Source organism: Bombus affinis, chromosome 5 (assembly GCF_024516045.1).
Source record: "Bombus affinis isolate iyBomAffi1 chromosome 5, iyBomAffi1.2, whole genome shotgun sequence".
Classification (NCBI taxonomy): Eukaryota; Metazoa; Arthropoda; class Insecta; order Hymenoptera; family Apidae; genus Bombus; species Bombus affinis.
The window spans coordinates 14,288,738-14,303,231 of NC_066348.1; the positions used below are offsets into that span (position 1 = coordinate 14,288,738).

The 14,494-nt window shown below is 40.1% G+C and overlaps 1 protein-coding gene and 1 long non-coding RNA gene across 14 annotated transcripts in view; both read left to right on the forward strand.

The window, feature by feature from the left end:
* The window catches only part of LOC126915945 (uncharacterized), a 350,506-nt gene that overhangs the window by 129,616 nt on the left and 206,396 nt on the right, over positions 1-14,494 (forward strand). The window lies entirely within an intron of this gene.
* On the forward strand, positions 8,276-14,377 carry LOC126916054 (uncharacterized). Its single transcript, XR_007710411.1, has 3 exons — positions 8,276-9,925; positions 12,796-12,838; positions 13,958-14,377. It is a non-coding gene; the product is annotated as an uncharacterized LOC126916054 (long non-coding RNA).

Below are 14,494 nucleotides of genomic sequence, written 5' to 3' on the forward strand. Positions count from 1 at the left end.
CAGAATGACAAAATTGACGCTAGAGAGATAACGGAGTCAGAAAGTGAATAATAACAAAATATTTTTTATTCTGTTTGGAAGAATACCGTATTCTTCTGGTGATCAACTTTGCTTTTATCTCTCTGTGATATTAAATAAAAAAGAACTGATGAACAAGAAGAGATTTCAAAAGAAAATTATTGTAGCGACTTTTGGAAGAATACTGTATTCTTCCGGTGATTCACTTTTATCTTTCTGTGATATTAAATAAAAAAGAACTGATGAACAAGAAGAGATGTCAAAAGAAAATTATTGTAGCGACTTCGTTAATTATAGAACGTCGAGAGAAACCTTGTTGTCGATTCTGGACAAATTCGTGCGGGATAATGGTGGATGTTTGGTTATCTCACACGAGTATCGCGAGGACATATGCGTGTTCCGTCGTAAATTCGACCGGTCGACCTACATTCGCGAATAAACTCCGACTGTATAACCCAGTTATAAGACAGGTTTCACGGTTTCCGCCATTTCTTCCTTTTGCGGAACAACTTTCCACTTGCTGATTGCGAAACCTGTTCACGTAGTCACAGGAGCGTTATGAGGAAACCGGGGAGGATTGATTATGAAGTGCGGTGAACCTGTTGGAATCGGATACGTGGGTGATAGGAAGCGTTGTCGATTGCTTGAGCGATATTTGATAAAGATTGTCTTACGCAAAGAAGGGGAAATGGATGATAACATTTGACATTTTGTTTTAAATTCGGATCAACTCGATGGACGAATTTGACAAGTTGGTTTTTCACACCTTTCCAAGCTCTTCTTTTAAAGATAGTATGATTTGAGTTTAGCTTGGTTGTGACGTATCCCAGCTTGAATTAATTTGCCAGATTAACTTTTCCGACCATTGGATTTTCTACAATTTTGAAAGCTTCTTCATACGTCATGATACGAGTTTGGATTAGGTTGATGGATAGTTGGTTGGAATAATTTTTTGGACCATTGGCTTTCTCACAATGACAACCGTATAATATACTATAATATGAAATATAAAGCTACGATTAACGCTGATCCTAATACTCTGAATTGTTTATGATAAAAGTGTCTTTATATCGTCATTAAGTAAATTGTAGTATCGTGGACAAAAGGCCTAAGATATCGGCCGAATCGTAAACAATGTCGCGAGAGCCGCGGCATCGTCGGGTACATCAATGTGACGTCGGTCCTTTCAAGTGAACAGTTTCGTGGAGAAGGCCTGCGTGACCCTGGCCACGGGCGTTTTCGGGACACGTGCGCGATAGGGCGGGAAAAGACAAAAGAGATGCTAAAGGCGGTGTTAGTTGAGACGCCGGCGAGAACGAATGCAAAAGGCGAACAGTATGAGTTGAGAAGCGAGAGCGTGCGAGTGCGGATGCCGAAGACGAGAGTTATAGAGAGTGATTTGATCGGGATAAGACTTTTGTATTTTAGTTCAAGTTGAACATTCATCGTCCTCTGTCCAATTAATCTTTGTTATTTTTACTTATCTTAATAAATAGTATTAGGAGAATTTTACAAACCTAAATTATCCTAATCCTATCCTTTTTCCGATACTACAAAATTATAAAATATTTGCTAACAGTTGAATCTTATCATCCCCTGAGTAGAATCGATGTACGTTGAGAGACTACGTCGAATAAGATAAACTAGCAACCCGTAGGAAGTGAGACCTGTAAGAAGCGAATCACGAAGACCAACAGATTCGGTCGCGATCTGTCGGCGATTTAATGACTGGGAACGAAGGAACAAGTAGTCTCCGTTTAAACTGCTGGTTTCCACCGTGGTGCAAGGTCGATCGAGGTTCCCTTAATGAGGGACAACGTCGGCGAAGAGATTCGAACGGCAGATGCGATAGCATATAAAAGACACGCGAACAGTTTTGCACGCTAGAAGAAAGGAAATTGGCAGCTGTTGGACGCAACGAGGATGCAAGATCGCGATAGCGCTTGGAATTTGCATGTTCCCCTAAAACAAGGATGGTGGGAAATCTGATTGGTTGGGACGATGCTTACGCTATAGCGACCTCGTATCGTGATTCCATGTACGAATTAGAGCCTGTAGTACGAATGTGGGTCACTATATACCCCTTCGAACGACTTTCGCCGCGATAGAAAACACTTGGATCGGTTTCCAAATGGAGATTTAACAATTCGATGCAAACGTATAATATCTATATGTATTTGTGAAAGAAGCACGAATCTCGATCAAAGCTCTCGCATATAACAAAGATCAAAAAAGATTGGAAAAATTTGTGGAAGCAGATGAAAGCTAGAAATCGTATATGTACATGTATCACGTTGCAGATGGCTGCATTTTTTTCAACACACGATATGAAGAAATATGTTACGTTTTATTTAAAAGATTAAAAATTAGAGATCAATCTGTTATTACTTCTTTTTCTTTCTATCAAGTTTCGTTTTGAATACTATTATGAATATCAAATTTCTTGACAGTGAGATTTCATTTAATTCTTTGAATTTTATATATTGTTTCATTCATATCCGTTCTTGTGCCTGCATCTTTATACGTTTACGCTTATCAACAATAAATCAACAGTCTAACAGTGGTTGATTTTTAAATAGAACAAAGCGCGACAGTCGGACACGAGTAGAGTTAGAATCGTGATTCCTAAAATATTATCAGGTCGGATCGATGAATTAAACAACGTACGAGGTATGTTATCTTGCACCTTGTTAACGAGCTACTGCATTATTTACCGTCTCGTCTTCGTCACGCGAAATTAGATGCGTCTCCGTTTATTATTCCCTTTGGTGCGTACCAATCAGCGCGAAATTTCGCGCGACAGGAATTCCATTTGGAAATCCCGGCGCAGGGATGCATAGATGCCTGTCTCTGTGAATAACCGAGTCTCTCCGAGCCTGTATCGATATACTCAAATTGCAGTTAGTCGAATAATTCGAACGAAAATCACGTTTCCCACGAATATAAAAGAAATCGAGCAACCGATAATTGAACGACATTTCGTTAATCCTTACAGATTGACTATGTTTTTTTCGTGATCTCGCGTTGGTATGTTTGAACAGAGCGTGCAAACAGCGGTTCCCAAAATGGGGTTGTGACGATTTCGAATGGAATTTAGTTGCAACAGGGGCAGAAGATTTTGAGGAAAACCGAATTTGTGGCCATGAATTTCCGAGAAAATTCAATTTTCGGGGTTACTGTTCTTAGAGATTAATTTTTAAGCGGTTCAAATTGGAAAGCATTGGTTCTCAAACGATACAAATTGAGAAGCATTGATTTTCAAAGCGATCCAAGTTGGATTGTAGGAATTTCAAACGACCCAAATTAGAAAATATCGACTTTCGAGCAATTCAAATTGAGAAGCATCGAAGTTAAAAAAGCTTCCGCTCAAAGGAACCCGAAGAAGCACCAATGAATAGAAAGAAGTTAAAAGAAACTCGTTTTCAAACAACCAAACCAGAAAATCAACGAATCATTGAAAAATCTTGCAAATCACGTACATCCTCGACATGATTAATCGGTGAGCACACAACAATCGTCGGCACGAAGCATCCTCGGCCTTATCGTTGGTGGTTCCACTTTATTTCAGGCTCGATCAGCGATCGCGAAGTCTCGATAACATACCCGATCGACCGGAAGTGATAATGGTGTGCCCGCTCGCTCGTAATCGTTCGAGAGGCTTCATTGTTATTGCCTTTACCCCTCTACCCGAGATTCTCTTCGAGATATTGAGATTAGCTTCGACGTATTTCCTTGACGACCTAAAAAATCGGCTACCGACAAGGATTTGCGGAACAGAGCTATCTTAAAGAGGGTGAAATCGTTAGGATCCGGGGCGTTGTTCGATCGCCATTTGCCGTGTTTCTGCGCCGTTGGCCACCGATTGGCTTTCACGCCGCAACGAGGAATCATTATCGCGAGTCTGCAGCCGGATCGAAGCGACCGGTTAATCTTAAATGCCTTCGAAAAGCGTTAAATCCTATTCGTCAACGTTGAATGACTCTTTGGAAGTCGTACTGGTTCGAAACTGTATTTGATAAAAAATTGGAGCGGGAAAAAGTCGATATGAAGTGTTATAGCATCGGTCGCTATTCCTTTGATTCATTTCTTTTCTTTTTTTTTTTTTTTTTTTTTGTAGTCTGTTTTGTATTTTTGTTAATATTCCCATCGTAGACTGTTTGATTTTTCGTTCTCATCCATAAAGTCACAGGAAATTATTTTCTTATACCTTTCAACGCTTAAAATATACTAATCTTATATTTTCGTATATTGATTAAATATATTAATTCTTATAGAATATTATATGGTTACGTTATTGCTCGAAGATTAATAGAACTCGTTAGCGCTAATTAAGCGCCCGTTCCTTCAAAGGATCGTATCTTCATTAAGAACTGAATCGTCCCCCAAGGGTGCGCGTATCCATCCCGAACTCAATATATCACGATTCAAACTCCTCGATCTTCGTTCAACCTAGTCCGTGTTACCTTTTGATTAATAGATTCACCCTCAACTTTGCTTCGGGTTAGCCTAGAATTTTTTGAGTTCCTAGTAATAACTAATAGTTATCTTGGTTTGAAAGAAAAATTACACATTGGAAATATCATTAATTTCAAGATAATATAGGGAGATTGACTCTAAAAGACTCTTCTCGTGGAGAAAAGAAAATCCTTTTCATCGAATGATACAATTCATTAAATGATACAACAATTAGTAATTTTCTACTCCAGTGTTCTATTGTATTTCAAATTGATTTCCACAAAAAAAAAGATACCTTTCTTGATTATATCACTTTTCTAGCAAACCGATGATATAACACCGACGGTAGCGTAACACAGTGATCACGATGAAAATTACATTTCCCTGTTCCCTTGAACCTTCTTTCATCATGTACTGCGACACAGCGAACCGAATGGCTGTTGCACGATAATCCGTGCCGCCATTAACCAGGACATTCACGGCACGCGTATCCATTATCGCGTACACGGACGTCTGCACGAACGTAACAATGGACTTGGGCCTTGTACCAGTCGGAGCAGAGTTAAACAGGATCGTTGGAAAGCCAATTTACAATGAAGAGTAGAATCGGGATTTTTTGTTTTCCCTTTCTCCCTTTCTTTTTTTATTTTTTGTAACGTAGCATCAAATTTTCGATATTTGAATCGAGTGCAAATATTTGATTCGTAGTCGAAGAATCGAAGTATATGGAATGGCGGGCGGTGAAACAATTTGGACGATTGTTATGTGATAGGAATGTGAGGTGGAAATATAGGCTGGCTTACGAAAAAATGGTTTGGTTGTTTGGAAAAATTAGTGATTGATGGTATGGATTCCAACGGTATCGATTCCATAGTCGAGGTAATTTCGATGGTACACAGTACTCTGACTCGATATTGTTGTAATGAATATATTACTTTGTGCCCGCCGTATCGCACATGAAACGTAATATAATGGATATAGCAGGGAAAAATAAAAATTTTGTTGAAACGATTTTGTAACGCGTAATGAGATTTTCTTTATTACAGAGAAATGTTAACTTGCAATTTCGCGCGATTTCATTTATCAAACGTTGCGGAAGACTATTCGGTGGTTATACAGGCGCGTTTATTTTCAGCAGATAAATTCGAAATTTTTCCAAATGATTCGATTCGAGTGGCGGGAAATTTAAAGATATCTAGTTCGTCTCGATAAAAACGTTGTTCTCGGAAGAGCGTAGACCGGGCCACGATGCAACCTGCTGCGTCTGTAATTACATCGCTGAACCGATATACGGATGGTCATGTACGCGGTAATGGATACACGAACTACAGTTGTCTGGGATAATGGCGCCGCGTATATGAACCTAGCAAAACGACGATACGCCACGTACAGCGGATAAAGTCTGCGGTCGACACACTGAAAAATTCATCCGCGGAATCGGAAACGTTCTGCCGCTCTGAGCGCGGGAATAATTCAACGCTTGTGACGGAGCGTCAGACTGATCCGAGGTATTCAGGTTTCACGTTTTATTTCGACGGTGTCGCGAAAGTTTTGTGCCCCCGAGAACGGGGTTTGATTTGAAGGCAATGAAGTGTTCCGACGGTACGTAAGTGGATAAAAAAAGAATATGATTAATCATAGAGATGCTGCTACAAATACCTTCATAGATGTAATTAGGAATATCAGACAAATTTTAGATAACGTCTTACGTGTGATGACTCGCGAAAGTATTTGAGTACTTGTTATAGAAAACTTTCACGTATATACGTACACATAGTGTGTGTTTTATATAAAATGTTTTGAAACTTTATTCACACGGTAAAATATATCTCTGAAAAATATATTTCTATCAAATAAATCGTACTTTCTACGTACGCTTTTAGATTTGTTTCAAACTTTACCAATATATTAGGTTGTCCGGAAGGTTCTTTTGTTTTATGAGGAAGTAATAGACGCACAATGTTTTTTGTTTTATAAACACCGCGACATTTCACAGACTTGGTTTCTTGGCACTGTCGTAAAAGATCACGTTTGTGAAAGAAAGACACTTTCCGGGCAAGCTAATATCATCGTGATAGTCGAGCCTCGTTATAGCGCTAATAGAATTTACAAACGTCTCGAGTAAGTTAAATGATATAATCATAAAAGGGTTCTATAAGCGTTTGAATACTTTCGTAAGCAATTGTGTTTCTCACAATGTTAAATAAAGTGTGAAAAGGAGTTGAATAAAATTTCGACGTTGACGTAACGCGTAAAATCGAGCAGCAGCGAACATTTTCTATTAGATGCAAAACCCTGTGACAATGTTACAGATCGTTCGCCGTCATTCGTTCAACAGTGAGAAATTTAGCAAACTAATCAACATTTTTCCGCTTCTTCGCAAAGTGGAACGTAACATCGATCGCAATTCTAATTCGATTTCCCTTGCTGTTCGCAAACAATTGTCAAGACCTCATTCGTGTTCCCCGTGAAGTTGTTAACCGCACGTCGAGCGCTGTCGTTTCGCAAAGTTTCGACCAGACACCATTACCCGCAACAAGCGCGGCTCACAGATCCATTACCACGCACGGGAGTATCTGCGTGTCTCTAGGAAACAGCTTCAATCTTGCTCGCTAATTACTTCGAATTGCAGATGCGTCCGTGATGGACACCTTCGTCCCTTCCTCTTCCCCAAGCACATCGTCAGCTCGCGTTATTCTGAATGTATATCGCCTAGTTTACCTTAGATCAACGATTTCTTATTTCATGTAGGTAAAAGTATCTTCCTCTGTTACCATAAACCCGTAGCTTCTTTTACTTCTTACAATTAAGGTCAATTTTTGGAGTTTCCTCGAATATGTTATTCTAATTGACCTCTCTTCGCTTCACTTTCTATCGATTTCCTAATTTCATTACATTAATTACTAATTAAGATGACGCAGGTAACGGTACGTTCTGGGGTAAATTAAAAAAAAAAACAAACATTGTTCTTAACATAATCTCATTTATGTAAGTTTCAGTTTGCGTAGTTGACCAGTTGTATATCTTATTGCCAATCTTGCTGTCTGACAAAGTCCAGTTCCCCATCCACCAAAGGCAGTTCGCAATTAAACGAGTACAATAAATCCTCCGATTCCCAGCCTGTCGTCGAAGAACGAAATACTCACGTGTCCATCGTCACGTACAACAATAAGACCGATGTACTCTGGAGAACCATTGGACGTCGCCTTCGCGGATATTAGTTCCGGATTTTATTATCGTACGGAAGTAGTCGGCTGGAGTCGCGCTGGGAATTCGATAAGACGAAAGGCGGCTCGTAAGCGATACAGAAATACGACAGGAACGTGGGACAGAATCGCCAACAGCGAGTCGGTATGTGCACACGAGACGATACAGGTCACGTAGTAGCCGCTAGCTAAGCAATCGATTACGAAAGGGAGTAAAAGTAATTGCTTTATAGTTCGTGGGCTTAGCTTCGCGACCGGCAATCGTGTTTCCGCCTCCGGGTTGGAAATCGTTCCGCGTGGAGCAATCGGTGCTGAGCTATCGCCCTTCGATCCAACATCTCGATGTAGGTGTTAGGTGTTTTAATTGAGGTGAAGAACTTTCGGCGGTTTAATTGGGAATTTGAATAGGAAATTAGTTGATTAGAGGATTCAAGAAATTACAACTATAATGGTTATAATCCCTCGGGTTATTTTTCACGCAAATATGAACCTTTTCAGGAGAATACGAAAGACTCTGTTTCGATATTTGCGATTTCTCGATCGAAACTTGCGCTGGAATTTCAGTAAAAATCTTCTCATTGATCGAAACAAGAGCAAGATCGGATAAAAATTCGAAGATCGTAACCGAGTGGAGTCTTTTGATAAGCGTTATCTGTAGATTACGCATTCCGATACTTCTTGTTCAATTTTACTTCGATGATCGGAGCCTTTCTGTGTTTTAATTACGTGCCGAACAAAATACACAATGCGATTGAAACTGTCTATTGAATTGCCTCGATGATCAATCGTTCGATCTTTGCCATCTTTTTCCCGCGAGGGATAGCAAACTCCCGGCAACCCGATTAACGAAACTGAAAACGAAACAAGAGTAGCAAGTACGTGAAACGACTTATTCGGAATCACATTGATCGACCGGTCGAGTAATTCGAGCCATGTTTGCAGAAACATGGATTTTTACGTCGTCTTCCTAAAAAGGAACACGAACGATCGTCTCGCTCAAAAAGGATACGAATCGTACGATCTATCAAATCGACCGTCCTCGATTCGATCGACGTCGTTCCTCCTCGTTTCTTCCTTCGACTCGTAACGAACGATATTTTGTTCGTTTTTTATTTTTTATTTTTTTTCTCGCATGGGAAGGTGAATTTTTCAGCGAACTTTTCCGTCAATTCGATTTAACGCTGTTCAATCGAGCTGGCTGATCGCGACGGAACTGTATAATAGAATGGGAGTAATTTGTTTGAGCGTGATGGATCCGATTAATGTCGGGTGTTAACTCGTTTTTCTCGCCCTCCCTCCCGTTTGTTTAAGTTTTCACGGTGTTACCTCGCGATCACGAAATTCAATTTCACGCCTGTTCTTTTCCACCTTTTGTGCAGCCAAGCTTGGAAATGTCATTTCCGTTTCTTTCTACGTGCTTGTTTAAGGTTCTTTCGGCGAGAAGAAAATGTTTGAGATATTACGGAAGTCGATAAATACTTTAGATAAAGCTTGACGGAGAAAATATACGCGGAACTGGGTTAAGCAAATATTATTTAGAAAATTTGCACGAGATTGTAACGAACAATACGATCGAACAGCTTCTTGAAAAATACGCCCATAAAAAAAAGTTGGTGCATTAAAATGAGTAAATCACATCGGAAGTTCTTTAGTCTTGATTTTTTAAATATTAGTTACGCTCGAACTGACGATTACAGTTCAACCGTTTGACTAGAAAATACACTCGGCGTTCATTCCATTTACACATGTGATCTTTTTCAAAAAAAAGCTGCCCAATTTTGTTCTTTCTCCTCCTTCTATGAAAAGAATTAGTTATATCATATAAAGTGTCCATTTATCTTCTACGAATATTATAATATCACGTTAAATCATCAACGGAAATATTGTACATGATATAAAAAATACCGTAGGATAATAAAAAAAAAAACATAATTTCTACCATCATTACCTACTCACCGTAAATTACCTGTTCGGAATTTTGAGTAGCCGTTTATGGCACGGACAGGCCCATTCCCTTCTTTAGGAAACTCCGAGCTGTAAATCTGATGACTCCGAGGTCAGGTAAAAACCCCGGAAAAGGACCAGCCGGAGGGTCACGATGGATAGACGAAACCTAACGACTGGTAGGGAAAATCAGCAACGTAGGAGGACAGTTCGTCATTAGATATCGTACCGTGCGGATGAAATACTTCACTGCCAACAAGATCTTACCACCGCCGTATTCCTAACATCACACTACGTATACGGTGCGTATAAGTGCAAATACAGTGCTGGATTACTCTAATATTCAATCTATTAAACCTCGTCCACCTTGAGCGTTAATTCATTCGAGGTACGCAAAATCGACCGATCGGTTTGACCTGACCAGTTGTTTTTTAGTCGATAATTCGTAACATTATCTAACTCAAATATGTTTTCATAACCCCAAGAAACATCTAGCTCCCTCTACCCTTTGACCTAACACATTTCCCATCTCCAAAGACACATTCGCCAACTTTTATCCCTAAAAGCGCCACATATATCTTCATTGACGCGTCACTATTCTTCCACTCGCCCTTTCACCCAAAAAGCATCTACTATATAAAGCTTCATCAAGCAACCCTCCGAATTTCCACCGTTTATCCACGCAAACACATTATTTGGCAAGGACGACGTAATTCGATGTGCAGAAAATAAATTCCACCTTGGTAGCCATCGTGAAATTTTCGGCGTAGTTCTCTGACCACGGGAAGCCCGGTGTAGTTTTAGAAATTCGAGTCGACAGCGGTTCGCCGACTAAGAGCACGGTCATTGGATTAGCTGGTATGCGTCGATGCGATTAATTTCGACGGCGAAAACGACGTGGATCTTTTCAATTTTGATTCGGCGTCTTCCTCTCGCATCCGTTGCAATCACGCCACACAGTTACCCCGCAGCAAGAACGATGGTTGGAAATTCGCAGAATTTATGTCTGTAATTTGTCAAGCGGTCGAATGACTCCATCCTATAAATAGTTTTCTTTTGGAAAAATCATTTTCAATCGTGATTTACTCGGTGATGGACGATGCTTGTGGAAATACAATTGCTTGCAACGGACAATGGCTGTGAAAATGAAATTTCTCGCAACGAGTTTCTGGAATTAAGCTTCTTTGGATTATTCTTCGTCTTTCATTTAATTTAAGACGGATAAATTTGTTCGAAGATCTTAAAGGGGTTGCTTATGAAATAAGGCTGATTATGGCTCGAAGCAGTTCGTTGTAAGCTAACAGAGAACTGCGAGGATAATTTTCCTAAGATTAGGAACTTTGCTTTACAAGCCAGATTTAACGTAATAACTCGAGTCTTTCTCTAATTTTATTCTCAAAATGGCACGACGACCTTTCTCGTCCACGTTCTGATAAGATGAACGATGTAAATGTTGATTCGTTTTTCGATTTTCGTTACGTTCCAACAAATTATCTTTCGACGAACATCCGAACATCTCGCCGCCGAAATTACTAAAATACGATTTCACGAAATTCACTTTATAACCGCACTAAAGCTGTAAAAGAATAGGAGAATAAAAAAAGGTAGAGAGCAGGAAATTCGAAGCGTGTTCAAATGCCCAAAGCCGTGGGATTAAATGCGAAAACGAGATCCACTGTACCGTGCACGATCACGGCAATCAATCGGGGCACCGCGTTCGATAACCCCTTTAAATATCGATCAGCGTTCGAAACAACGTTTGGTCCGTCGATTCACGAAATTGCCGTCGTCTCTGACCCCCCGTTCCATAATTTACGCCCGGCCCATCGTTTATTTTTCCCCTCAGCCAGGGGTTTCGCGAACGGGGTCTCGATTTCCATTTTAAATCGGACCGCTCTTCCGGCGCGACCGAAAATTTCGCGATGCCTCGCCACGTCGCGTCGTCGGACACACAACCCCCTCCAACGTTCCATGGAAATTTTCGTTTCGGGGAGGGTGGTTCTCCGATACGACGCGACCAGAATTGAAACGATCGAAACTGCACCCGTGAGGATCGTTACTCCCTCGGGTACCACGGTCTTCTCTTCTCTCGCGCGCGAGAGATCGCGCGCCGGCTTTGAATACAGAGAAGGATCATCGGAATTGATTGGTGAAACGAGTGAGTGACGCCTTCGTTTGAAATCGAATCGTCAGAAATGCTGCGGTAGCAGAAGAGGTCTTCGACGAAGATGGTGCTTTCCCAGTGAATATCGCAGAGTCGAAGATTTCAGAGTGGAAAATGTGTGGAATTAGACGAGAATTTCATGGAATGAGCGAGACGATTTTGTAAAATGAACGAAAGAATTTTGTATGATTTTTTATGAATGTAACGCGATTATATGATCTACGGGAAGATACGAATGATACAATTTTGTACCATTTTCGTATATTTGCTCACGTGGATCAAGAGAATATTTTAAAGCGAAATTTATTTTAAAGGAAATTTAAAATACCTCCCTGCGAATATACGTTACGTGGATTATGAGAAAATTCTGTAGTATACGTGGAAAATTTCTAGCGATGTGATTAACTGCGGATGTGAAAAACGAGTAATTATCTGTTTCCACGGAGAATGAGGAGAGGCGCCAACTAGTTTATGATTTAGTTTAAGAAGAAGGTATAAGGAATTTTAAGAAGCAGGTATGCTCCATTTTGGTATACTGTCCAGATGTAATAAGTAGTTTTATGTTGCACGAGCATTTACTTGCTTTTAAAGGATATCTTAAAAGCTACTTTGCAAAACAACATTAAATGGACGGTGCATACGTGGTAAGGAAAAGAAACCATTTTCTAACTGAATAAAAGGAACAAGAGAAAGATGAGGGAAAAGGGAAACAGATCGTTTTGTAACGCTATATGGAAGATATCTATACCCGCAAATAATATTCATATTTCACAGATATTTCCGTGATCATATTTCAACCAGAATAGCTAATATTCATGATCCACAAATGTTGGTAATTAAATTTTAATACAAGAATATTTATCCTTCATAAATATTCCACTTAATAATCGATTTAATACGAGCTGCATCTGCATCGTGATACGCGTATCGTAAAACGATTCATAAATGGAACAACAGATGCAACTACCGAAATATTAAGATAACGAAACCGTATTCTTGTCGTTTCAGGTTGACCTACCACGCCAAGACGCCACACCGCATACCTCATATTGTGAGTACTTATCTGAACCACAGTTCTCTACTTAATTCTATCCTCGTAGTCACGCACATCGCACGCGTGGTCGGTGAAAATAATTTCCGCGAGAATTCGTGAACGAAAGTCGGGTTCAAGGTACGCGGAGGAAGTTCTCATCTTGCAGAGAGCGAGAAATCTAACTGCACTCCCTTAATTTTTAATCTTCATCCGCTTAATCCGCTGCTTGATACGGAACCGAGCTCAAAGAAGTCGCCCCTCCATCGTCGGGTCAAATATCGAGCTTCCACGAGCCGCGATATTAATCTAATACCTTTTGACTCGGGTGGAACAAAAGGGGTTCGCGATTTTGACATAATAACGCGAGAAACGTTACTCAAAGAATGATTAATATTAGATCACGGAGCGTACTTTCAATCTTGATTCTCGGATAGAGAACGCGTCTTTAATGGCGATCGTGCGGAGTTGCCTCTCGGAATTAATCACGAGCAAAATTCTCTACTTTGTTTCGAATACACGTGCTCTGTCGGTTATAACTGCGAACTATGAACCGAAGTGATGTAATTTTCGTTCGGGCAAACTCTTTTCCGATACGAAAACGCCGGTGTTTGTTCGCTTGTTTGGAAATCTTTACGCGAGTAACAATAACGGTGATTGAATTGGTAGTTTGGAACAAAACTTTGATTTATAATGTGAAAATAAGTTCGACGTTTTCAGATTTGTACGATATAAATTAGGTTTTATTTCATCTACGCATAACTCGGATAAAATCTATGTTAATGTTAATGTTAAGAAACTCGCGATTCTATCAACGAAACTTGATTTATTTGATCCAAAATGGTACCGTCTCGTCGTCTATGATATTAATGGCGATTTTATGCGTAACATGTTTTATGAAAAGATACGAATCTGCGTTAATGATCGATAATAACTTCAAGAACTGAAACTCACTCACACGCTAGTGAGTCTTGAATTGAAAGCTTCATATGTTAAGAGCTTGCTATCTGACTAGAAATTTCTGTAGAACCAAGTGCTTTCATTTGCTGGCTACGGAACAAAAGAGCATGATATTAATTAAAGCATTGGAAATTCCGGATATATAACAAAGGGTTCGTAAATCTGCCATTAATTGCATAGAGGATCGTCCTTTGCGAAATGGCCGAGAGTGGAGTGAAAATGGCGAACAGCAGCATCTGTGCAACGCGGCAAATCCGCAGGCAAGAAAACTGGCTTAATCCTCTTACGTCCGCTGCTCTGTCGCGGAAAAATGGCGTTCCCCGGCTGACCTTAAACCCGACAGAAACACGAGCAAGGACTCTCGCTCCCTGCGAAAGAGAGAGAGAGAGAGAGAGAGAGGGGGGAAATCACAGCTCGCTCGTGCTAGAAAAGTCTCTGCTAGCTATTTGCCAGCGAATCATCGTTAAGAAGATTTTTCTGCCGTTCGAGAAAATGAAACGAAATTGAACTCTATTCATTTGGTCCCCGACCATCTCTAGCAGCCGTTCTTTTTTAATTAAATACCGATAGCGAAGAAATAGAAAAGATTTTCTAAACCATTCTCGATGCTTTTCAGTTTTGTTACCTCATGCACCAAACAAATGTATTGAAGAATTTCAATTATGAAAATAAATAGGCGTAAACGATATATATAGTTTAAGTACCATAGAAGAAATA